Source organism: Cavia porcellus, unplaced genomic scaffold, assembly GCF_034190915.1.
Source record: "Cavia porcellus strain 051 isolate PalLab524CR breed Dunkin Hartley unplaced genomic scaffold, mCavPor4.1 scaffold_5, whole genome shotgun sequence".
Lineage (NCBI taxonomy): Eukaryota > Metazoa > Chordata > Mammalia > Rodentia > Caviidae > Cavia > Cavia porcellus.
The window spans coordinates 13073372-13098164 of NW_026947488.1; the positions used below are offsets into that span (position 1 = coordinate 13073372).

Below are 24793 nucleotides of genomic sequence, written 5' to 3' on the forward strand. Positions count from 1 at the left end.
CCTCCTGGTCCCGCTCCTCAGGGACTCCCTACTTTCCCTGCTCCTTCCCATAGCTGCCTGTGGTTATCAGAGCAGGGGCTGTGGGTCAAGAAAATAGAGATAGGTAGTCCCCATCTCTGTGTATGGCCCCATAGGGACACCAGGGCTATGACCCCCGGTGTCTGAGTCACTTACATGGCAGCTCTAAGAAGCATGTGATATCTGGGAACAGGGTAGGTACCCTTGTAAGTGTCCTGTACCCAGGATTGGGAGCAAGGATAGGGGTATGGTCTGCTGCCAAGAGAGTCTTAAAAGAAACAGGGTTTGAATGGGTGATAAAGTCCATCAATGGATGGATGGATGGATTATGGGTAGATGAAGGCCGGAAGAAAGGATTATAAAGGTGGCTAGGAAAACTTCTGGATGGACAACAAGTGAATGGATAGGAAGGTGGGAGGATGGGAGGAAGTAGATACTGCAGGAAAGTATCCTCTGGGTGGGTGAATAAATGAGTAACATTATTTTGTTGGACCAATTTCTAAGTCTCCTCCTTCCTAGATCCAACAGAGGGAATCTATCCAATCACAAGAAGTTAGTGATTTCTCAGGAAGATTTTTAAAAAGCCAAGGGACATCCTTACCTTTCTCCATTCTCTGTGCAGCTGAGCTGAACTAGATGTGGTATTAAACCAGCGTTCATAGGGTTGGGTATTTAACTAAGCGATATAAGTGCCTGCTGGGCAAGTGTGAGGTCATGAGTTCAATCCCTGGTACAAAAAAATAAATAAACAAACTAACACTCATGGCCTAGAGGAACACCAGGGCCTCCCAAAACTCCTTTCTCTGCTATTTTTGTTTGTTTGTTTGTTTGTTTCAGGTTTGGTTTTTGTGGTTGTCATTGTCTTCCTTTGAGGCACATGATGGTGGTGGTGAGAGGACACCTAGCGGCTCCACCCTCATCCTGGGGATTGAACTCTGGCCAGCGATCCCAGCTGGATGATATAGGGTGGGGCCGGGGTTGGGGAGATCCTGGCTCGGCTGTTCATTAAGCCATGTGTTTTGGACACGTTTTGTAGCCTCCCTGAGCCTCAGCTTCTCCTTCTATATAGTGAGAGCAATAACACTGGCCTCTAGTCCTCCCCTGCCTGCTCCACAGCTGTCACCGCTCCACTCCCCGCACTCTGCTACCCTCTGACCCCTTTCGGCTAGGCCCGCCTCCCCCACCTCATCGGAAAGGTCCCTTAAAACACAACCCTAGGGAGGTCACAGGAAGCAAGAGCCCGAGTACCTGGAGCTCAGGAGTCCCCGAAGGAACTGGGCTCCACTGGAGGGGGATGGGCAGCTCCAAAGAATTTAAAGCAGCAGGGCGACAGCAAGGTAAGGTCTGCGTTCCCAGTGATGCCCAGCCACACTGGTATGAGGAAAGGTTGGAAGGGGACAATTTAGCCGCATGACTTGTTCTCCTCCCACTTAGCAAGATCGCTTTCACTCTCCTGCAAAATTACTTTCTTTCTGGCTTTTTGTTGGAGGGAGACGTTGTTTTGTTTTTTGTACCGGAGATCAAACAACCTCGCGCTTGCCAAGCAGGACACTGAGCTAAATTGCGGCCCTCCTTTCATTCTTAATTCTATAAAATGGCCATCATTATTTTGCCAGGAGGGAGGGTGCTGGAAATCGAACTCAGGACCTTGCATTTGCCAGGCAGACGCTGTGTCACTGAGCTATATCCCTGGCCCCATCACTATTTCTTGTATTGGTATAAAAATACTTTTAATGTCAGAGCATGTGATGTGGGGGGCATCTGTTGTTTTTCCTGCCCAGCACCCAACTTCTCCTTGGAAAGCACCTCTCCCCTGCTCTCTTTGGGAGGGGCGGGGCCACCCCTCCAGCTTCCCAGGGTCACGTGCCCCAGACTTGGCCAATCAGAATAATCACTTCCCTAGACGTTTTGATTGGTCTGCAGAGGACACATGACCTTTGTCAAATCCCTGAGGCTTCATTCTACGACACTGGCTGGAAACTAGGAAGAAAAACCTCCTCTTCCAACTTTCTAGACTGGTTGAAGGGAAACCTGGAGCTATCAAAGACCAGCAGCGGGGAGAGTATGCCTGTGGAGAATGAGGCCAACCCAAAAAAAAGCAGAGAAATGAAAATTCTAGGTAACGTTGCTTGAACCCCAGGATCCAGCCATGAAGGATCTTGAAATTTTAGTTACACAAGCCACACTTTTTTTTATATATCTTTTTTTTTTTATTAGTACCAGGGATCGAACTCACGACTGCCTGCTTGCAAGGCAGGCGCTTATGCCGCTAAGCTAAATCCCCAGCCCCCACACATTTTTTTAAATCAGGTTAGTTAAGTTGGGTTTCTTATGACCTGCATGCAAGCAGTCCTGACAGATTTACACAGGAGAGGGAGTTGAAAGTAGACCCTGAAGTTCCCAGAGGAAGTCAGAGCTTCTTACCTTGTTCATGTAGTGAGGAGGAGGACCAGGGAAGGAAGGCAAAATCTCCCCTCTCAAACTCAGACTGTACCCAGGAGCTCCTAGGAGCCCTGCAGCCCAGCTACACTGTTCCTCTGGGCCTGCCATGGCTCACCCAGTGACAGCTGGTATTCCACACCCTGACAGTTCCAGTGCTCCACACAGCCGGCCTGCTCTTCCAACGGGGCGGGGGCTCCCTTGAAGACCCGAGCCTGCCCCTCCCTGAAAGTTTCCCTACAACTGTTCATAGATCCATCCAAAGTGAGAATTAAGTGCCTCGTTTTCCCTACCATTCAGTTGACGATAGTTTAGGTTGATTCCATCACTCATCCCTTCACTAACCATTCCATAAGGACTTAAGGCAATGCATTTCACTGTTCCATGCCTCAGTTTCTTCCTGTCGAATGGAATAACAGTAGTACCCCCAGGTTAGGGGTGTAGCTTAATGGTAAAGCGTTCGCCTAGCCAGCCCCAGAAGAAAAAGGAAGAGGAGGGGATGAGAAGGAGGAGGAGGAGCGCACAGTGTCCTCTGACTGGGTGGCCTCAAGCCTTCAATTAGATGTGACATATAAAGCCTTTGTGTCTAACACACAAGTGCACAGTAAACTCTAGCTAATGCTCTACAGTAATGAAAATGACCCACATCTGCACTGCCAATTATGAGGAGCAGCAGGAAGCTACTCACAAAAGGATTCATATAGCCAATGCTACACTGTCTCTAAATAGTTTCAAAAACCTGACAAATGGTATAGGAATTCACTGTACAGGAAATGCAAAGTTATTTACATAATCAGTCCTCACCCTTTGTAGATTCTGCATTTGCTAATTAATTCTATTTACTAAAATTATTTGTAAACCCAAATCAACTCTTGCAGAGCTTCCACACGTGTTCAGAGGCCAGCACAGAGTGGTGAAACTCAGAGTTGGACAAGATGCCCATATCCAGGTGCAGTCAGACAAGGCCCAGCCCGGCCTCGTATTTGTCTTCCAACTTCATTCAAAGTGGACCAGGGAATGGAGACAGAGAGGCACACAGAGGGTTGGAGAGGCACCTCTGGTCCCGGTAAGGAGGTGGCCTCAACTAAGTCACTTCACACCTCTTTTTTTTGAGACAGGTCTTTCCGTGGAGCCCAGCCCTTATCATGGAAATCCTTCTGCCTCAGCCTCCTGAGTGCTGGGATGATAGACATCTGCCACCATGCCTGGAGACATCTGTTAACACTCTTCTGTAAAATAAAAAAAATAGAATCTACCAGAATGAATCGTTTTGGGGATTATTATTGAGATAAGACACAGGTGCGTATGTATTTTTCCTGGGAACAGAGGTTCTGAATTTATTCATTTAATGTTTCAATTTTATGGAACACCAGTGAGTCACGGAATGTACTGCAGTTTACATTTACATATGCAAATAAATCATATGCTTGGGCATCACAAATGCCAATTCAGCAGAGTAGCAACTCCTAAAAAAAGGAACAAGACGGGACCATGGAAGCAAAACAGACAGTTCAGTGATATTTGTCATAGTTTGTTTCTGCACATCTTGTGACGGTTTGTGGTATCATTCTGTCTACGTCAGCACATGCCGAAAGAAAAATTCCTCAGAAAAAAGGGAAGACTTTGGGGAGCCAGTTTCTTGAACTGTTCTGTGTGCCTTTCACTGTGGGGACTTCCAGATGATGTGGCCCCTGGGGCCTTTCTATCAGGACTGAGGGGCCCAGACAGGCAACAGCCAGCTAGCAGAACCTCAGAATCTATGGGCTCCCCAGAGAGAGTGTGTATGGATGATACCCACAAGTATCAGCACATATCTCAGGCATGCACACATGTCACGGCCAGAATTCATTCACTCAGCTCACAAATGTTAACTAACTACCCGCTGCCAGCCTGGACGCCATCCAGGGGGCTGGAGACCCTGGGATATAGGAGAACGAAACTCCAACCTGCTCTGTATCTGGTATGAGTTCACCTTCTCTAAAATCGGCGAATGAATTTTAGGAACAATGGAAGTTAAGAACAAAATATATTTATTGAGAGGGAAAAAAAGCTTCTGTCCAAGAGGGACAGAAGGGGTCCTGAGTGGGTTGCCAAAGACTCTCGTCTTTTCTAGGGACTTTTATAGAGCAAAACCCAAAGTGAAGCAGGTCTAAGGTGGGGAACACAGGCAGGTGGGCACCAGATGGGACAGAACTATGGTCAACCAGTAAGATTAATCGCTCTGGTAAAAGTGCTTCACTTGGGAAGTAATGGGGAAGTGAGCCGCATAGGAAGCAGGCAGCTTAAAGAACAGTGACTCTTCCTGGAGGGGCCTGGGATGGTGGCTCCTGACTTCCTCAAGGTGATCCATACCTATTCAGAACATCAATCCCTGATGTTTATCTTTTGTTTTGAAACCTGGCCCACAGCAAGACGTGTCTGTCTCCTCCAAGGTTACAAGATATCTGGTCCTCTATGCTGGCTTTCTTGAGGGCCTGTGTACAATATTTTTATCTAACTCAGCTGCCTATAACAATCCCCCCTCTGAAGAAGTAACCCAAACTGCCAGGAGGGAGTAATGGGCGATGACCAATCTGGCTTCTGCAGGCTGAAGGGGGTCGTATGTGTTGGTTGGCACCAGGGATACTCTGCAGAGGGTCTATCTAAAGGCCCTTGATAATACCAGGCATTTTTATCTTGGGTATGCATATAGCTTTAAGTCTGGAGGAGACCAGGCAAGCAAACAATTAAGTATGCATGGGCCAAATAATAAAATAGGATAATTACGAGTACAGTTAACAAAGATTTTTACCATGAGGAGCTAGTAATGGCTTCCCATAGGGAGAATAAGGGTAATGTCTAGGGAGTTTTAGAGTCTGACACATCACTGATTTGCCGTCTAACATCTTGAACAGCTACTGAGCTATTAGCAAAGGATGGAGAATGTACACACAACATTCAGTTTTTACAGCTGCACAAATACACCCCTGCGCTGCTGTTAGGATATCTAAAGCCATCTGATTACGGAGGACAGCCTGCCTCATTAATTTTACTTCTTCATTTAAGAGAAAAGCTGCAGTATCATTTAAGGCCTGCTGAGTATAGTTAGTTAAGGCCTCAATATGTTTCATGACATCTTCTCACCCTAGGGAAGGGATAAAGAGGGCCTACGTGATCATACCGCGGGGACACACTCTGGACCACCAGGGTTGTAGGTGGGGTAAATTCTCAAGTTTGTCGATATTTTTGACACTCCTGCCTTGTAACCATGTGAACCCTAATGTGCATCTTCCTATCCATCCAGGGGGCAGCCAGGGTCACAGGTTGGTCCCACAAAACCAGTGAGTGCCCCTGAAGCCTCCCCATGTAATGCCAGGGCAATTAAACCAGTCGGTTGCCAACCAGTCATCAGCCTGTAAAGTAACTGTGTGTAGACACTGCTTGCGGGGTGGTGTCCACCCCAAGTATTTAGTGGAGTTAGGCCAGTGAGAATGAGTGATTCTTCTGTTTCCAACATAAGGGGAAATTTGGGGGCAGTCCCTCTTGAGGTAGCCCGGCTTGGGCAGCAATAGCAGGTCGGGGTAGCCTTTGAGTTCTTCTTGGGGCCCCGGGAGTCAGACTTGGGGTCTGTTTCTCTTGATGCTGCAGCAAGGCAGCTGCTGTTTCCTGGTCTCTTCATTTTCTCTCTTTGCCTCTTCTTCATCATGGTTATAAAGTACTGCGGAGGTCATTTTTACCAAAAAGTATCAAGTGAACTATCTGGAGCAAAAGCCATCTTTAGTAGCTTTTTTCTAATATCCGAGGCTCACTGGGTAATAAACTTGTCTTTAAGGATAGTCTGTCCCTCTATTGAATCAGGATCTAAGGAACTATGTTTTATTAATGCCTCTTATAAACGAGCTAAGAAGTCAGAGAGGTTTTCATCTTTCTCCTGAAAAATAGCTGACAATTTAAAATCACTAGAAGGCCTGGTTTTAGTCCTTCTTAGACCTTCAAGAATGTACACTTGAAAATGTCTCTTGCTCCAATCTCCTGCCTTGTCAGGCCAGTTGAAGTCTTGGGTGGGAATTGGTAGTTCCCCTGGCTATTGATCTTCTGACTTTTTAAAATTAACAATAGATGGGGCTGGGGATTTAGCTCAGTGGTTCAAGTGTCCCCTGGTAAGCACAAGGTCATGAGTTCAATCCCTAGTACCAAAACAATAAAATTAACAATGATATCCATCTATAAATGCAATAGCAGCTTGGAATGCTGCCTGTCTCTCATTAGAAGTCAATGTTTGATTTAAGATTAACATTCCATCTTTGCAGCCTAGCTTGTAGGTCCAAGTAAATCCTCTAAAGACATCCATGTACTTATCAGGGTCATCTGAAAGTTTTCCTAGTTCTAGCTTAATTTGTTTTAAGCCACTGAGAGAAAGAGACCTATGAATTGGGATAGTCTCATAAGAATTATAATTATACCTTGAGCATAAATAAGAATTATCTCAATATAAAGAAAGTCTGAACATAAAGCGATTCTGACCATTTTTCGTCTTTCTTACAGTATGTAAAAGAACATCATAATTAATACCTCCCTCTGCATTTCATTTTGGCTCTGGAGGTGGGTAAGCTATGCACATGTGCAGAAAAATATCAAACGGCTTTTTTTTTTTTTAACATGGAAGAGTCAAACATCTTCCAGTGCTTAAGAATGCCTTCCGAAGGACTAAGGGGCTTCGGCATTGAGTTGCCCATGTCTGTAATGTAAAAAGCAACTTGAAAGGGTGTGAAACTTTTTTTCAGTACCAGGAATCAAACTCAGGACATTCACTGAGCTATGACTTTAGCCCTCTCATGCATGAAATTTTGACAATGAGCTATCTATCTATGCAAAAAGGAAATAATTAGGCATCCCTTTCTTATTCCTAGTTGATAATGTCCTCAAGGTGTCCCTCGTTGACTCCACTCCAGAGCAGGTGGATGCCATCAGAAGAGAGTAAAAGATAAATTCAACCAGCCTATCCACCTGCAGACTGATACAATCTTATCTTCCGAGTTAGTTCATGAAGTTTGTTTCCATAAGCCCACCTGTGACAGAAATGCTTAAAGAAGGAAGCATAACTTTTTAATAAACAATTGCTTTTTATTACAAAAACATGCGTTAGAGCTCTTCTCTGGCTGCTCTATGAAGGAGATTGCCCCAGAAGTAGATAAGGATAACAAATAAACCCTGGGCCCCCGGACAAAGCCTCCAAGGCCTTTTGTGCCCTCTAATTACCTAGGCACTCTTTCCCAGCAATGGGACATGGCTATCCTTTATTTAAAGCTCATAGGTTAAACATATTTATCATCTATCAGTTACATTTTACCTTTTAGTAAAGGCACATCAGTCTTTTATGCACACAGCAAAGGTTGATGGAAATCTCTTTTTCTCTTAGTTAACATATGTAAGACACACCTGCAAATCATTCCCTACTAGTTTCTTTGAAATATAAACAGCTGTTGCAGGCTGCCTCAGCCTAATTTCTGAGAGAGGTAGTCTAACTGCCTGAAAAGTTCAGGGAACGTCTTTTAGTTTACTAGCAGAGAGACATAAGTGGATAGTAAGCAGAGATTTTCTGTGGTCATGAGCGAGTATCCACTGAAGAGTCTTTGGGTGTCCACTAGAGGGTGAGGACACCCAGCTGAGGTCAAGAATCCTTGGTTGTTCTCAGTTTCTATTGGCCCAGATAAGCAGAGATCAGTCTCCAAAAAAGAATCCAGCTGTCTGTCTGATCAACATTCTACTGGCTACTGGCTTCAGTGGGGATTCACCAAAGAGATGCTGGGGAAACCTGCCTTCTGCTTTTAAGAGTGGCAGCTGTTTTGGGAGTGATTAATTAGCTGGCAGGTTAACCACTGTCAAAGTTCTCTCAGGGACATTTAAAAGCCTGAGAAAAATCATTACCTAGCACTTCATAAGTTTACACTAAACATTTTAAACCCACAGCTTGAAAGGTTGGAGAGTCTTTCCTTAGTGTAAATGTGTTTTGGTTCCATAAGTGTGCTGCTTTTGGAAATAGCTCCTTCAGGTTTCACCCAGAAGTCAGTTCTTTCCACTGTGTCTCAGCTTTAGTCTCCCAAGGGAGACTTACCCAGAACACTGAGCCGGGACATGGCTTTTATGTGTGTTCTCCTGGACAGGCACAATTCCGATGTCTCATCTGACCCAGAGACAGGGTATGCATCCCTCATCTAAGATGGCTTCCCTGTCTTCAGCACTGGCAAATGCTCATTTGCTAAGGACTTAACAGTAGGAGAAAAAGGTTGCAACAGTCCAGAGTTCTTTCTAATTTTACATGCCTCTAAAAAAGAAAGTAAAAACTGGAGGAAATGATTAGAAATAAAGCCAAAGAAAAGAAAATAAAGCAGAATAGGCTTGACATTTCCTCCAGAGTGTAGAGGAGGCTCAGAGCCAGTCTATCTCAGTGAAACCTGTCCTCCAAGAGTTAAGAATGGCCACCAGCCTAGTGGTGTTTAAATGGCGGAATGAGTCCCATGTTATACTATAGGTATGTATAATTTCTTAATCTGACCTGGGTTTTATTTAAAACCCATTTCACAGAAGTTTATATTAAATGTCTACCAGAGGTGTTCTAACATTATTCTCTCTAGCACTGTTGTCTAAATAAAGTCAAACAAAGGGGCTGGGGATTTAGCTCAGCGGCATAAGCGCCTGCCTTGCAAGCAGGCAGTTGTGAGTTCAATCCCTGGTACCGATAAAAACAAAAAAGACAAAAAAAAAAATCAAGCAAGGAGTACCAGTAAACTTAGTAACTAATTTAAATATAACATGTACAAGAGCAAAACCTTCTAAACATCCCATGTTTTAACTTAGACTTATCATTATTTTAACAAAACTATACAAGAAATGAAGCAGTTATAAACAATAGGCAAAGACAAATCACAAGCAATTATAAGCAATGGGCAAAGGAAAAAGCAAAATTTGAAGCATAAAAATTTGATACCTAAACGAGTCCTAGTCCAGAGTCTATGAAACAAAAGCAAACTCACCTCCGTCAATGATCTTGGTGGGACCTCCAAATGATACAGAGAGATGAAACTCCCAACCTGCTATATGTCCAGTATGAGCTGTGTTCTCTAAAATCAAAGAATGAATTTTAGGAACAACAGAGGTTAAGAGCAGAATATATTTATTGAGAGAAAAAAAGCATCTGTCTGAGAGAGAGAAAGAAGGGGTCCCCAGGTTGCCAAAGACTCTGTCTTTTCTAGGGACTTTCATAGAGCAAAACCATGAAGTAAGATGGGTCCAAGGAGCCAGGCAGGCAGCAGGCATGAGGTGGGACAAAACTACAGTCAACCAACAAGATTAACCGCTCAGGTAAAATCGGTTAAATCAGGAATAAGTGGGGAAGCCAGTCGCACAGCACGCAGGCAGCTTAAAGAGCACCAACTCTTCCTGTGGGGGTTAGGATGGTGACTCCTGGCTTCCTGGGTGATAGAGACTTATTTAGACTATCAATCCTTAGAATGTGGGCATACTTATTTGATCTTTTGTCTTGAGGTCTGACCCACAGTGGGAGGTGTCTGTCTCCTCCAGGGTTGCAAGATTGGCCTGCTGCAATGGCTCCTTTGAGGCCCTGTCTGACTGCCTATAATATTTTTATCTAACTCATAGGATCTGTGCTTAAGGACAAAACACAGCAGGACAAGAGAGACAAGTAAGGGATGACAAGAAATTGTTTTAAATGAAGGAGTCAGGAAGGCACCCGTGACAGAGGACATCCAAGCAGGCCCCTAGGAGATGGCACAGGGGTCTGTGTAGGTACCTGGGGGGAGGGGTTTCCAGAGAGGAAAGTGGCAGTGCAAAGGCTCTGAGGCAGGCTCAAGGTAAGGTGTCAGAGAGGCAGTGAAGAGGCCCCTGCTGTAGCTGGAGCAGAACAAACCACAGAGAAAGCAGCAGGAGGTGACATCAGAGGGGGAAGGACCTGCGAGTTCAGAGGGGTTTGGTGATGACCATAGGGAGTTTGGACTTTATTCTAAGAGGAGAAGCTCTTGCTGGGTTTTGAGCAGGGTGACCTAATCACTTCTAAGGTGTCAGAAGCATGTCTGTGGCAGAAAAGAAATAGTCACATGAGAAAGAATTATGGACAGTAGACAAGCAGCACATTTTGTTCCACAGGGTGACCAGAAAGCCTAGCAAGGACACTGCAGGGAGCTGGACCTGTGGATATCACAGATAATGCCCTGTACTGCCTACCAGGCAGGTGAGACAATTTGCAGAAAAATAGGTGGCTGTCACAAAGGTACCAAAAATGGTACCTGTGTCACAAAGCATGTGCACACATGACCAGCCCACGTGAAAGAGTTTTGCCCTAAAATAAATCACAGGCCATTATGGTGGTAGTTCAACGTGGTGGAAGGCCAAATCAGGGATGCTTACCCTGACGGCCACTCCCTCCTTCTTCCCCCATCACAACTTCCTCCTTCCTTTCCCAGTGCATGCAAAGAAAATTCCACTCAGCTCCTCACGTGTGATCAATGCCTGCCCCCAGCACCACATGCAGTCAGAGGTCACATATACCCACACCCCCATATCCGGGCAGAGGAGAAGGCTAAACCCTTGCTGGTTGTGGGCTCCTCTTCACATCCTTTAAATGAAAGGGCCACTCTTACTTTTTCTTATATTCTGCTCCTTTAGTGCACCAGAAAACGCTTAACATTTTGGTGCTTGAGACTTGGATGACAGAGTGCTAACTCCTGGAGTCACTCCCAGTTCGAGCTCCCCTGCCTAGGAATCACCTTCCCTTCCTCTGGGACCTGTTTATTTATGGCCACTAATCCACATACAACACTGACCCTCCTCACTCATCACAGGTGAGCTACCATCTGGGGTTTTCTGTTTCTGTTCCTAAAATTTGCAAGCTCGCCTCATTGCTGTCCCTGGACAGAGATAGCAGTTTTCATGTTCCTTGGGCAGGACATCTCAAGGCAAAACTGTACTCTCTTGTTCTCTGGGACCCTGCCTCACTCTCATTGATGGCTGATGAGAGCAGGTGTTGGGATCTTCTATGTCACTTTCAAAACAGGTGATGACTTTTTTTGATAGGTGTGATCCAGAACAGCTTCCACATTCCTTGGGGGAGAGCTAAAGCTCTTATGTGCCAAGGTGAAGTTGTTCTCTCAGCTCACTTATAATTTGGTCATGGGGGCCACTTCCTGTGCCCCGAAAAACACACCTCTGAAGTGCCTGGTTCATAACCTTGGTGATCTTGGCCTCAAGAAGGCTGTAATAACCGAAAAGCTGATCTTTTATACTTTTGTCACAATGGCGGCAAATTGGCCGAAACCCCTCATTTTTAGGCTTTATATTTAAAAGACATGTCCTTCTCTCATTCTGTCTTGTATCATGGCCCACATACTTCTGGCTCCCTCTGCTGCACTAGGAACTCTCCCTTCCTCCCCACCAGACCCTTAGGTGATGCATCTCCTGTCTTTATGGCTCCTCCTCTGTATCTCCCAGACCAAACCCCACAGATTTCTTAGCCAGAGATTTCTGTGCCTCCTGTGTCATCTTCTCCCCCTTCCTCACCCCCAGTGTCCTCTAATCCTTCCCTTAGTTTCTCTCCCCAGTCTTAGATTTCTCCATCCCCTCCATCTAATTCCATCGGACAGCTCTTCTTCTTTGTCCCCTACTCCTGGGTCGCTATTTTCCCTGCCAGCTCACCATACCTGGTCTTGTGCATTTCAGCCACCTAGCAGGCCACATGGTATTTGACTGCCATCTTGCAATCCCATACCACAAGGTCTTCAGCAGCCATATTGCTGCAGCTCACATGGAAGACAGCCACCATCTTGTAGTCCTCTGCCATGTGATAGTGTGCCACCATCTTGTAACAGGTCACAGAGTAAATGGCTGCCATGTTGAGGTCCCTCATCGTGGGATCAGCAGTAGCCATCTTGTTGCAGATCACATGATGACCAGTCATCATCTTGTGCTCCCTCACCATGTCACCGGCAGCAGCCACCTTACTGTAGGTCTCATGGTAATCAGTCACCATCTTGTGTTTCCCTGTTGCATGGTGATGAGTGGCCATTTTGTGGTCAACCACCCAGTAATTGCCCACAGATGCCTGCTGGGTGGTTGGCAGGTTGGTGGCCATCTTTACCTCCCACTCCACAGCCTTCTCAGCCTCAGTCCCTATTCCCCCTTTGGGAATAGGCTGGTTCCAATGGACTATTCATATTCATGTTATTTTTTCCCTCACCAACTTGTCTCAGAGTAACCATAAACCAGGTTCCTTTTCTGCTATTCTTTTTTTTTTTTTTTTTGTCTTTTTCCTTTTTATCAGTACCAGGGATTAAACTCATGACTGCCTGCTTACAAGACAGGTGCTTATGCCGTTGAGCTAAATCCCCAGCCCCTTTTCTGCTATTCTTATTTCAAGAGATCTCTATTAATTAACATACAAAAAGATTTTCACTAATCTGTTTATTATAGTTCAAATTGGCCAAATATATTTGAGTGCACTCTGATTTTGTAAGATGTTTGTCAGTTAACACCACAGCACCGTGCTTCCCCAGGCATCCCAAGGATGCCCAGACCAACACCACTGGCCCACCCCTCAGCCCAGGACTATGTATGCCGCCATACTGCGCTTCCTGTGCACCCCACGGACGCCTAGACTCAGGACACCTGCTGGCCCCTTGGGGACACTCCCTACCTCTTGGACCTAGTACTGCTGCTGATCTTCAGCTCCCACCCTTCCTCCTAGAACCTTGGACTACAGTGGATTAGCCATGCTAGCTTGATGGGAGATTCAGTAACTGCCTCATCCAAACAGAGGATCTCAGCAGGCTCCAGTCAGTGTGGTGAGTATGCCCCTAAAATAGAGGTGTACAGTGGGTAAATAGGGCCAGTAGTAAAGCTCCCTCCAACTAACTGTAAGACCTTGGTGAGTCTGGCAAGAGTGTGGGTGACTCCTCACTGCACACAGAGAACATCAGGCAGGGTGAGGAGTGTGCCAATAAGGACTCCGCCAACTTGGAGAAAATCAAAAGGGCTTATGAGACACACAGGCACACAATAGGGACACAGTAGGGCCTCCGCCAACACAAACACTATAGACAGGGAGATTTGGTGACCTGCAATAACCTGAAGATAACAGCAGGAACTAAAAGTTGACCTACATCAACACTCCTAGGCTAGTCAGCCCAGGAAGAATATAGAACTCACTGAACAGGCCCTGCAGGAGGAATTCAGGCTACTGGCCCTCCTCTTCACTGTGGTACTCAGCAATCAGACAAACATTAACCACACAGTAGAGCCCTAAGATCCACACTATCAACAGTTGAGACTGTTGGGATTGGAAGGCCAAATAATTGCCCAAAGGGTGAAAATGACAAAACAAAATGCAATCTCAAATATCTAGCTCATCAGGAGCAGGTACAGGTGACATTGAACTAGAGGACTTTAAAAGTCATATCCCAGAAATCTCCAAAAAGATAGCAAGTGAAATAAAGAAACAAATTTATGATGCTATAGATGAAATCAAATTAGAAATAGTTTCTCATGTAAAGACAGAAATAACAACCTTAGTAAAGGAGCTGTTCAGCCTAGCCAGGGAAGAAATACATAAAAAAAAAAAAAAAATACAGGAACATGAGAAATTGATTGAAACCTTGAATGAACAATGTAGAAAACAAGCAGAATCTATGAAACATTCCAAAAGATATCCGAGAAACAAAAACTTCTATTGAAAGCTGGCAAAACCATTTAAATGAAGCTGAGGATAGAATTTCAGACCTTGAGGTCAGGATCAGTCAGTGACCATGAAAGAGTAGGACTTTTAAAAACAACAAATCAACATGAAATGACAATATAGCAGCTTCAGGATGATGCCAAGAAAAATAATATAAGATTAATAGGCATCAATGAAGATGCAGGGGTCAACGCAAAAGACATAGGTAAACTATTCAGAGAAGTAAGAGAAGAAAATTCCCCAAACATAGGGAAAAAATAAGCGAGGCATATAGAATGCCAAACAGTCACAACCAACATAAATCTATACCCAGATGTATAATTAGACTCCCAGACATACAACATAAAAATAGAATACTAAAAGCTGTTAGAGAAAAGACACAACTCATCCATCAAGGAAAGCACATTAGAATCACAATGGACTTTTCAGCACAAACTCTCAAGTCAAGACAAGCTTGGAGTGAGGTTATTTCAAGCCCTGAGAGAAAACAACTTTCAACTCAGACTGATGTACCCACCAAAACTTTCATTTAAATTTAAGGAGAAACAAGATACTTCCATGACAAAGAACAACTGAAGAAATTCATGTCCACCAAACCAACCCTAGAAAGAGTACCAAAAGAGATACTAGATAGAGATGAAAAAGACCACAATCTCCAGAACAAAACAGAAAGAAACCACCAGGTAGAACAAGCAGTTAAAGAGGGGAAAAAGCAGAAAGCAAACAACTGGAAACATAACATGGCAAAGTTGAGCCAGTACATATCAGTGATATCCATAAATGTAAATGGCCCAATTCACCTGTCAAAAGAAATAGGTTGCCCAAATGGATCAAGAAACATGATCCCACAATATGCTGTATACAAGAAACACATCTGACCCAAAAGGAAACTCATAGATTAAAAGTCAAAGGATGGAAGACAGTATTCCATGCAACAGGAACACAGAAAAAAGCAGGGGTAACTATTCTATTTACAGACAACATGAACTTCAAGCCTAAAATGATTAAAAGAGGCAAAGAAGGTCACTACATACTCATTAGTGGAAAAATTCAAGAGGAAGAACTAACAATTATCAATATATATGCGCCAAATGCAGGCACACCCAGCTATATAAGACAAATACTAATGGACAGGAAAAACCAAAGAGACAAGAACACAGTTATGACAGGAGACCTTAACACCCCACTGTCACAAAGAGATAGATCAGTAGACAAAAATTCAGCAAAGAAATAATAGAACTGAGCAATTGGACTTAGTAGATGTTTACAGAGTGTTTCACCCAACCACGTCAAAATATATATTCTTTTCAGTTGTGCGTGGGACATTCTCCAAAATAGACCATATATTATCCTATAAAACATTCTTAAGTGAATGCAAAGGTATTGAAATTATCCCATAAAAAAGAAATTATCCCATGCATATCTGACCATAACACACTGAAATTGGAAATTAATGGCAAAAGAAATTGCAAAACCTGAACAAATACATGGAAATTAAATAGCAACCTTCTGAACAACCAGTGGGCTACAGGTGAAATTAAACAAGAAATAAAGCAATACCTACAATTCAGTGAAAATGCAGAAACAACATACCACAATTTGTGGGATGCAATGAAAGTGGTCTTAAGAGGGAAATATATAGCAATAAATTGTCATATCAAGAAAACAGAATGAGCACAAATAAACAACCTAATGCCTCATCTCAAATTTCTAGAAAAAGAAAAGCAAGTTAAACCCAAAGCTCATAAAAGAGAGGAAATTGTAAAGATTAGAGCAGAAATCAATGCAACTGAAACTAAAAAAAAAAGAATTAATGCATCAAAAAACTGTGTGTTTTTTTCTGAGAGAATAAACAAAATTGACAAGCTTCTAGCTAACTTTATCAAGAAAAAGAAAGAAAAAACCCAAATTTATGCAATAAGGGCTGAAAAGAGGGAAATTGCTACAGAGTCCATGGAAATTCAAAAGATCATGAATACCTACTTTGAAAATCTCTACTTACACAGAGTGGAAAATATAGAGGAAATGGACAGATTTCTAGAAACATATGAACTAACAAAGCTCAACCAAGAAGATCTAGCAATTTTGAATAACACAGTATCAGCTACTGAAATTGAAAACATAATTAAAAACTTACCAACAAAGAAAAGCCCAGGTCCTGATGGATTCACAGCTGAATTCTACAAGAAATTTAGAGAAGAGTTGATGCCAATACTCTCTAAACTCTTTAATAAAATTGAAAAGGAAGCAATCCTCCCTAAATCATTCCTGGAGGCAAGTATTACTCTGATACCAAAACCAGAGAAAGACCCAAACCAAAAAGGAGAACTACAGGCCAATCTCACTAATGAACATTGATGCAAAGATTCTCAATAAAATACTGGCAAATAGAATGTAGCAAATCATCAAGATGATTATTCATCATGACCAAGTGGGATTCATTCCAGGAATGCAGGAATGGTTTAACATGCACAGATCAATGAATGTAATACACTACATCAAGAGAGCCAAAAACAAAAGCCACATGGTCATCTCAATAGATGCAGAAAAAGCTTTTGATAAAGTCCAACACATGTTCATGATAAAACCTTCCAGAAACTCTGAATATACAGTGTCTATCTCAATCTCATAAAGGCCATCTATCACAAACCAACAGCCAAAATTGTACTAAATGAACAAAAACTGAAAGCTTTCACTTTAAAATCAGGAACAAGACAACGATGTCCACTATCACCACTTCTATTCAATATAGTTCTGGAAATACTAGCCAGGTCAATCAGACAAGAGAGAGAAATACAAGGAATAAAGATAGGAAAGGAAGAAGTTAAATTATCACTATTTGAAGATGACATGATATTCTATATAGAAGACCCAAAAAAACTCCATTAAAAGACTACTAGAGGTAATAAATTCAGCAGTGTAGCTGGATACAAAGTCAACACTCAAAAATCAATAGCATTCCTGTACACAAACAAAAAACTCACCAAGAGAGAGATTATGGATACCATAGCTTCTAAAAAAAATGAAATACTTAGGAATCAACCTTACTAAGAATATAAAAGACCTATATGCTGAAAATTATGCTACACTAATAAAGGAGATTAAAGAGGATACTAGAAAATGAAAGGATATTCCTTGCTCTTGATTAGGAAGAACAAACATTGTGAAAATGGCCATACTCCAAAAACTGTTATACAGATTTAATGCAATTCCAATCAAAATACCATTAATATACCTCACAGATCTAGAGAAAACACTCCTAAAATTCATTTGGAAACAGAAGAAACCTAGAATAGCAAGGCAATTCTTGGCAACAAAGGCAAGGCAGGAGCCATCTCAATTCCTTTCTTGAAACTATACTACAAAGCCACAGTAATAAAATCAGCATGGTACTGGAAAAGAAATAGATCTGAGGCACAATGGAACAGATTAGAAGATGCAAACACAAGTACAAAAACACTCAGCCACCTGCTATTTGACAAAGGGGCTAAACATGTTCACTGGAAGAAGGATAGCCTCATTAATAAATGGTGTTGGAAAAATTGCCTCTCTACATGCCGAATACTGAAACTAGACCCATGCCTATCACCATGCATAAAACTAAAGTCTTAAATGGACCAAAGACCTAAATATTAAAACAGAAACACTAAATTGACTGGAAGACAAGGTAGGTAGAAGTCTTGGAGACATAGGGGTAGACAGAGAACTCATGAACAAAATGCAAACTGCACAGGAAACATTTCAAAGAATCAACAACTGAGATCTCATGTTATTAAAAGATTTTTTCACTTTAAAAGAAATCACCAATAAAGTGAAAAGGAAACCCACAGAATGGAAAAGAATTTTAACCATCAACCCCTCAGACAAGGAACTTATTACCCAGAACATATAAAGAACTGAAAAATATCAAGCTCCCCAAATTCAAAGACCCTCTCCAAAAATGGGCATTTGAGATAAACACACATGTCTCAGATGAAGATATACAAATGGCAAATAAATACATGAAATGTTCATCACCACTGGCCATTCGAGAAATGCAAATTAAAACAGCACTGAGATTTCATCTCACCCCAGAAAAAATAGCTGCCATCAAGCAATCAACTGATAACAAATGTCGGTGAGGCTGCAGGGGAAAAGGAACACTGCTCCACTGTTGGTGGGAGTGTAGACTGGTGCAGCCACTATGGAAATCAGTATGGAGATTTCTCAGAAGACTATGGTTGGAAGTTCCATTCAATCCAGCTATTCCCCTCCTGGGTATTTTCCAAGAAAAACCGAAAAGGTCGTATCACAGAGGTATATGTGCACCCATGTTCATAGCAGCACAATTTGTAATAGCTAAATCTTGGAAACAACCAAGATGCCCATCAACAGCAGAGTGGATGAAAAAGACGTGGTATTTTTATACAATGGAATATTACTCAGCTATAAAAAATCATGATATTGAGGCCTTCATAGGTAAATGGAGACAAGTTGAGACTATCCTCATAAGTGAAATAAATAAGAATCATGTTTATAAGTATCACATTGTGTCTCTAGTGTAAAAAGTAATAAGAACTGTAGGAATAATAAAACCCAAAATATGAGGGGCTGGGGGTGTAACTCAGTGGCATAAGCACCTTGCCTTGTAAGTACGTGGTTGTGAGTTCAATCCCTGGTACAGACAAAAAAAAATATGTAATTGCTATTGTAAAAAAAAAAAGAGGAAAAGAAAGTGCTCTAAAAGATATAACTGCATGTATGTTTAAGTGTGTAGGATTGATAACTATATTACTAAATTTTTGTTGGATTGTTGAACAGAACTGTTTGCAGTCTCACTGTTTGAATGTTCCCTTTATATGCTTTAATTTTGTAACTTGAACAGCGACTTCTAAGAGGACAATATGTAATTTATCAACTAGTGATTTCTTACTATTTTTTTAAATTCTGTATTATTTCTACCCTTTTTCTGTTTTGCTTTTTTCTCTTTAAATAACAAAATTTTTAAAAGATGTTTATATATCTGTTGTCTGTTTGCCCAGTTTGTTTATATTGTACAGGTCTTCTGTCCATGTGTGTCCATTTGTCTTCTCTGTAGACAGCTGTTCCTTTTTAGCTCAACAATTTTTTTTCCTTTTCATTTTCAGAACATTTAATCAAGGTTTATGTGGGTTATAGATTTAAAAAGCATGCTTCCACTTAGGTTGCCAGCTGGTCAAAATGATGCTAAAATTGGTTAAACAAAATCCCTTGGGGTGAGGAGACATTGCACAGGACTTCAACTGATGAATAAGAAAGTGGCCACCTGGTAACTTAACCAGCTCTTGTTCATTAATCAGAGGCCCCAAAAATCTCCATATCCTTATGGGAGACACCCCAACTAAAATTCATATGACTAAGACAGTTGCTGATCTGATGGTACATTCATGCCTTCAAATATAAAATTGGGATTGTTTATGATGATAAATATTTTCTTTCAGATCCAGACATCTGCCTTTTTCTTGTGTTCCAGCCTGGAGATTCAGGTCAGACCAACATTAGGTTAGTCAAATGATAATTTTTAAACAAAAAATTTATGTAATGTATATGTTGTACTTAGAGATGCTTAAATATTGAGCAATTCAAACAATGCCACAAATTTCTTCAGTGCTCAAATGTTAAAACACCCATGATTAATAAAAAATAATAGTTCCATTTAATGTGCTGTGTTAAACTTACTGCCTCTACTACACTGTACTGTTATCAATCTTCTGGATGTTCAACAACTAAAAATAAGAGATAATTATAAATTCCTTTTAGATTCCTTTTACTGAGATCCACCAGCTCTTTTCCAGAGAAAGGTTATATGATACATATTGGGGCCATCATTAACTATACTCAGCTGGCCTTAAATGATACTATTGCTGATCTCTCTCCTAAATTAAAAAAAGGTAAAATTAATAAAACAGGCCATCCTCCAAAATCAAGGACCATAGACATTCTAACAGCACAGGAGGTACTTATACAATTGTAAAACCTAAATGTGTGAATGACAAATGAATGACATGTCAGTTTCTAAAATTCCCTGGACCTTATCCTTATCCTCCTTATGGGAAACCATTACTAAAATTATACTCATAAATACCCTGGTGATTCTATTATTTGGCTCCTGCATACTTAATTGATTCTTTGCCTTTGTCTCCTTTAGACTTACAGCTGTACACCTATCCAAGATGAAAATGCCTGCTGTCTACTGAGGGCCACTAGTTAAAAGCTCTGCAGAGTGTCCCTGACTGCTGTTCAACAACTTCAACCCCCTTCAGCCTGAAGAAGCCAGATTGGTCTCTGCCCATTATCCCTCATGGCGGTTTCGGTTAATTCTTCACAGGGAAAATGCTACAGGCAGCCGAGTCAGTTAAAAATATTATAGGCAGTCAGACAGGGCTAGGGCCTCCAAGGAGCCAGCACAGAGGACCAGATGTCTTGTGATGGTAGAGGAAACAGGTACCTCCTGCTGTGGGCCAGATTCCAAGGCAAAAGGCTAAACTTGGCCCTCACATCCCACAGGGAGACCTTAATATGGCTTTTCATGTTTTCAACAACAGAGATAAAAATCAAAAGGAAAAAAACAACAACCTGATCTTTTTTGTTTTGTTTTTTTCTTGTCTTTTTCCTTTTTACCAGTACTGAGGATTGAACTCACAACTGCCTGCTTGCAAGGCAGGCGCTTACGTCGCTGAGCTAAATCCCCAGCCCCAACAATCTGATCTTTTAGCAGTGACACTCAGAGCTCTGAGACAGGTAAACTGAGACAAGGTGGAGCTGCCTGAGCGCCTCCCGGACCATGTTTCAAGTGCAACATAAAGGACGCTGGGCAAGAGTGTGACCCTTCTGCAGTCTCTAAGGGCCACGGGAAGAGCGACAGACCTCCTCACCAGAGAACGAGTAAGCCATCCTCTAACTCCTTGCCCTCACAGGAGATCTCATCACCACTGGATTCATTGCTGACTGATCTACTTGGACTTGCTGCTGAAGACTGATGGGGCTCGGGGACCACAGCCCCCCATTAAGGTGTCCTCAGAGCCCCAAGTCTCTGTACTTGTGGACATGGAAGCCATATGTAGTGTTCTTCCTGAGTTTTCAGGGCATTACACTAAAACTAACACCTTGCGTGATTACCCACACCACCCCAGCTCCTCCACTAGGACGTCAGCTCCCCATAGGCAGGGTCCCGTCTCTCCTGCCCCCATCGCCCAGCGCCTTTCCTGGCACACAAGGACTCAGTAAGTGATGAATCGATGAATTAATTACAAGCAAATCTTGCCTTATTAACAGAGGAAGTATAACCACAGGTTGACATGGCAAAGATATACCACCAGATGGCAGTGTTTCCCGAAACCAAGCCAGACCCATTTTAAGTAAATGGGGAGAAATGTCAGCTTTCAGAGGGTGAGGGCTGTGTTAAAGGGGTTCAGGGGACTTGCAGCCCCAGGTAACATCATGCCAGCAAACTGAACTTCCCCCAGGATCCTTACAATCTCACTGCCCACCCCAACTCCTAACCTCCCCAACCCCCCCACCCCCGCGATGGGCCCAACCCCACCCTTCCCTGACCTTCCCTGCGTGAGCAGATGGCCGCCCTCCCGCTCCTCTGCCCAGATGACTTTTCTAGAACGCATTGCAACCTGTCAGCCATCCCCTATAGTGGTGCCCATCCACTGCGGCGTTCACAAGAGGTCTTTTTTTTTTTTTTTAATGGCAGACTAGAGATTGAGTCTAAGCCTATTGGCTAAAAATCCAGATTTACCCAAAATTCATCTGTGCTCATTTCTCTCCACTCCACCTCCCGTTTACCCCCAGCTTCCCTGAGCACAGCACCACTGTGTCTGCCTGAGGTGAAAATTCAAGGGTGTAAAATGCGTGGAAGAGGGCTGGGGATTTAGGTCAGCGGTAAAAGCTCCTGCCTTCGAAGCAGGCAGTCATGAGTTCGATCCCTGGTACCAATAAAAACGAAAAAGACAAAAAAAAAAAAAAATGCGTGGAAGAGCTGGAATGCTGGCCTGCTGCCCATCCCGGGCTGTGCCAGTCTCTGTGGCCTCTCCACCCCTCTACCCCATCCTCGCCAGTCATTTCCAAGCTCTGTCCTGCTCAGACTAAAAGCGTTTCTTTCACAACTACCTTACTCCCCGCAAAGGTTGCAAGCTTGTGGAGGACTAGAACCTCACCCTGTTTCCAGCTCTTAGCGGACGGAGGTGGGCACAGAGCAAGTGACCACCACCTGGAGTCCAACTAAATGTGGCAGACGTCGTGTTCCTTTTCAGCCCGGGGCTCAAGCCCCTCCCTCCTACCACCCTGGTTCTCTCCTGTGCACACTGAGTCCTGGTGCCAGATGGCTGGGTCCAAGTAGCTGTGCAAGCCATGTAACCCAAAGCAGGTCATTCCGCCAGGGTGGGGCACATCTGTAATCCCAGAGCTCAGGAGGCTGAGACAGGAGGACTGCCATGAGTTTGAGGCCAACCTGGGCTACATGTGAGCTCAAGGTCAGCCTGAACCACACAGAAAGACCCTATCTCAAAAAACAATAAAGTAAAATGGCCATGATAACACTGTCTATTCACTCCATGGAGTTGTTAGAAGACTTAAAAGAGGCGATTTACTTTTTTTTTTTTTGAGGCAATTTACTTTAAAGCACTTAAAATAGTACCTTTCCAAAACTTAATAAGTGCTCAGTAAAGGTTATTTGGTTTAAGTCACCCTTAACATCTCCCTCTACCATGGTCAATTACTTAATCAGTCTACAAGGGTGAGTCATGAAAAAGCAGGTCGCTCACCCCATCTCTGGCCTCCTAGTTGGTCCCCATACCTCCTCTTGCCTGCTCCCCGGGACTTAGAAAATGAACTTTTCCCTGGGGTCTGTTCACACGACCCCTTGGTTTAACTCGACCCAGACAAGAAGGCAGGTTCCAAAGGGACAAAACAAAGGTACTGCAGTTAGCACCGTGTGACCCTGCAGAGCAGCCCCCGTGAGACAGAATCACGGGTCAGGCTGCGGGGTCCCCCCTGGGCCCCACTCCCGGTGAGGAGGGGACTTCTGCTCACACCCCCTGCAACGCTCCCACCATACTCACACCAGGAAAGTGGGCAAAAGGGCTCCCAAGACAGCCCTCTGCAGGCCGGGGATGTGGCTCAGGGACGCAGCACCTGCCTGGCAAGAGCAAAGTCAGGAGTTCCATTCCCAGGACAAAAAACAAAACGAAACAACAGTCAGTCCTCTGTGATTTAGGGAGCCCCATACCCAAATCACTTCTTCCTTCTCTGCTTCCTGAATTCCCATTTGCCACCCAAACTCATGGAAGAGCAAGGGCCTAGAGGCCAGAGGGTGAGACCTCGCCCCCCACCGCTGATCACCTTTGTGGCCAAGCCTGCCTCCCCACCCCCCAGAGGCTGTGACAGTGACACCCAGCTGAGGGAGGCAGGGCCCCAAGATCACTTTCCTCAGACTCCAGAAAGTGACTTTACAAGGGGATGGAATTTAGAGAGGTGAAAATTTTACTTCTGGGAATAAAAAGGGCCCAGTCCTCCTCCCCACTAGTGACTGGACCAAGCTACTGGTAATTTCGGAAGCCGGGGAGTCCACACACACACACACACACACACACACACACACACACACACCGGCCACATTCCAGCAGCCACCAGGGCCACAGAAGGACTTTACTGAGGCCTCTCCATCTGCCTACATTTTAACCTTTTAACTGCGCCCCTGCCCCTCTTTCCCTCCCCAGGCCTCACTCCTCCCACTTCACACCCACTTCACACCCTCCAAACCCTCCACACCGCACCCTCCCTCCTCGGGCCCAGCCCTTCCTTTCCTTCTCACCACCCTCTTTCTCGCCCTGTGACCACCACCTCCGTTGGGCTTGCAACACGGCAGCGCCCTCCTCCTCCCTCGCAAGCCAAGAGACGGGCCACCTCCGCTGCCCAGGGTGGCCTCGAACTTCGGAGCTCCAGCCTGTTGAGCCTCCCGAATAGCTCAGATTGCAAGAGTGCGCCACAGCGCCCAGACAATAATGTATAGGCGTGACCTCTGCAACACTTTTGCGCTACATTTATTCTACACGCAGGACCCCTGCTGCAATGGGCTCCCGGCTCCTGCCCCACGCTCGCCCCTCCACGCCCCAAGGGTCCTTCCTCGGCCCTTCAGCCCCGCGTCCTGCACCCGCGCACAGCTGCCCGCCCTCCCCGTCCCGCTCCTGAGCACCCGGAGCTCCCCGCACCTCTTCCAGCCCGCCAGGGCACCCCCAGGCCGCACCAGGGGGTCGCGCGCAGTCCGCTCCCCAGAGCCGGGCGCCGCACGCCGCCTCGCAGGAGCAGAGACCTGGCCTCGGGCGACACCCGTCGGGTCTCGGCCCGGCCAGCCGCGGCCAGCGCCAGCGCCCCGCGGGACCGCTGCCACGCTCGGCGCCTCGGGACCGATCCAGCGTGCGCCCTGAGCGGGACGGAGAGCTGAGCCGACCCCTCCCGGGATCCGCCTCCTCCTCCCACCAGGAGACTGAAGGGCGCCCCTGCTCTTCCTCCCAGACCCTGCGCTGCTCTTTGTGGCGGTGAAATACCAACGCGATGGTATAAAACCCGGGCAGCTCCCTGCGCTCCCCG

The 24793-nt window shown here is 44.4% G+C and overlaps 2 long non-coding RNA genes across 2 annotated transcripts; one reads left to right on the top strand and one right to left on the bottom strand.

Moving 5' to 3' along the window:
- The first annotated feature begins 1971 nt into the window (after positions 1-1971).
- On the top strand, positions 1972-3712 carry LOC134475982 (uncharacterized). The gene is made up of 2 exons (XR_010047348.1): positions 1972-2137; positions 3576-3712. It is a non-coding gene; the product is annotated as an uncharacterized LOC134475982 (long non-coding RNA).
- On the bottom strand, positions 3546-24793 carry LOC134475983 (uncharacterized). The gene is made up of 4 exons (XR_010047349.1): positions 24415-24793; positions 23266-23342; positions 9471-9557; positions 3546-3686 (listed from the first exon to the last, which is right to left on the bottom strand). It is a non-coding gene; the product is annotated as an uncharacterized LOC134475983 (long non-coding RNA).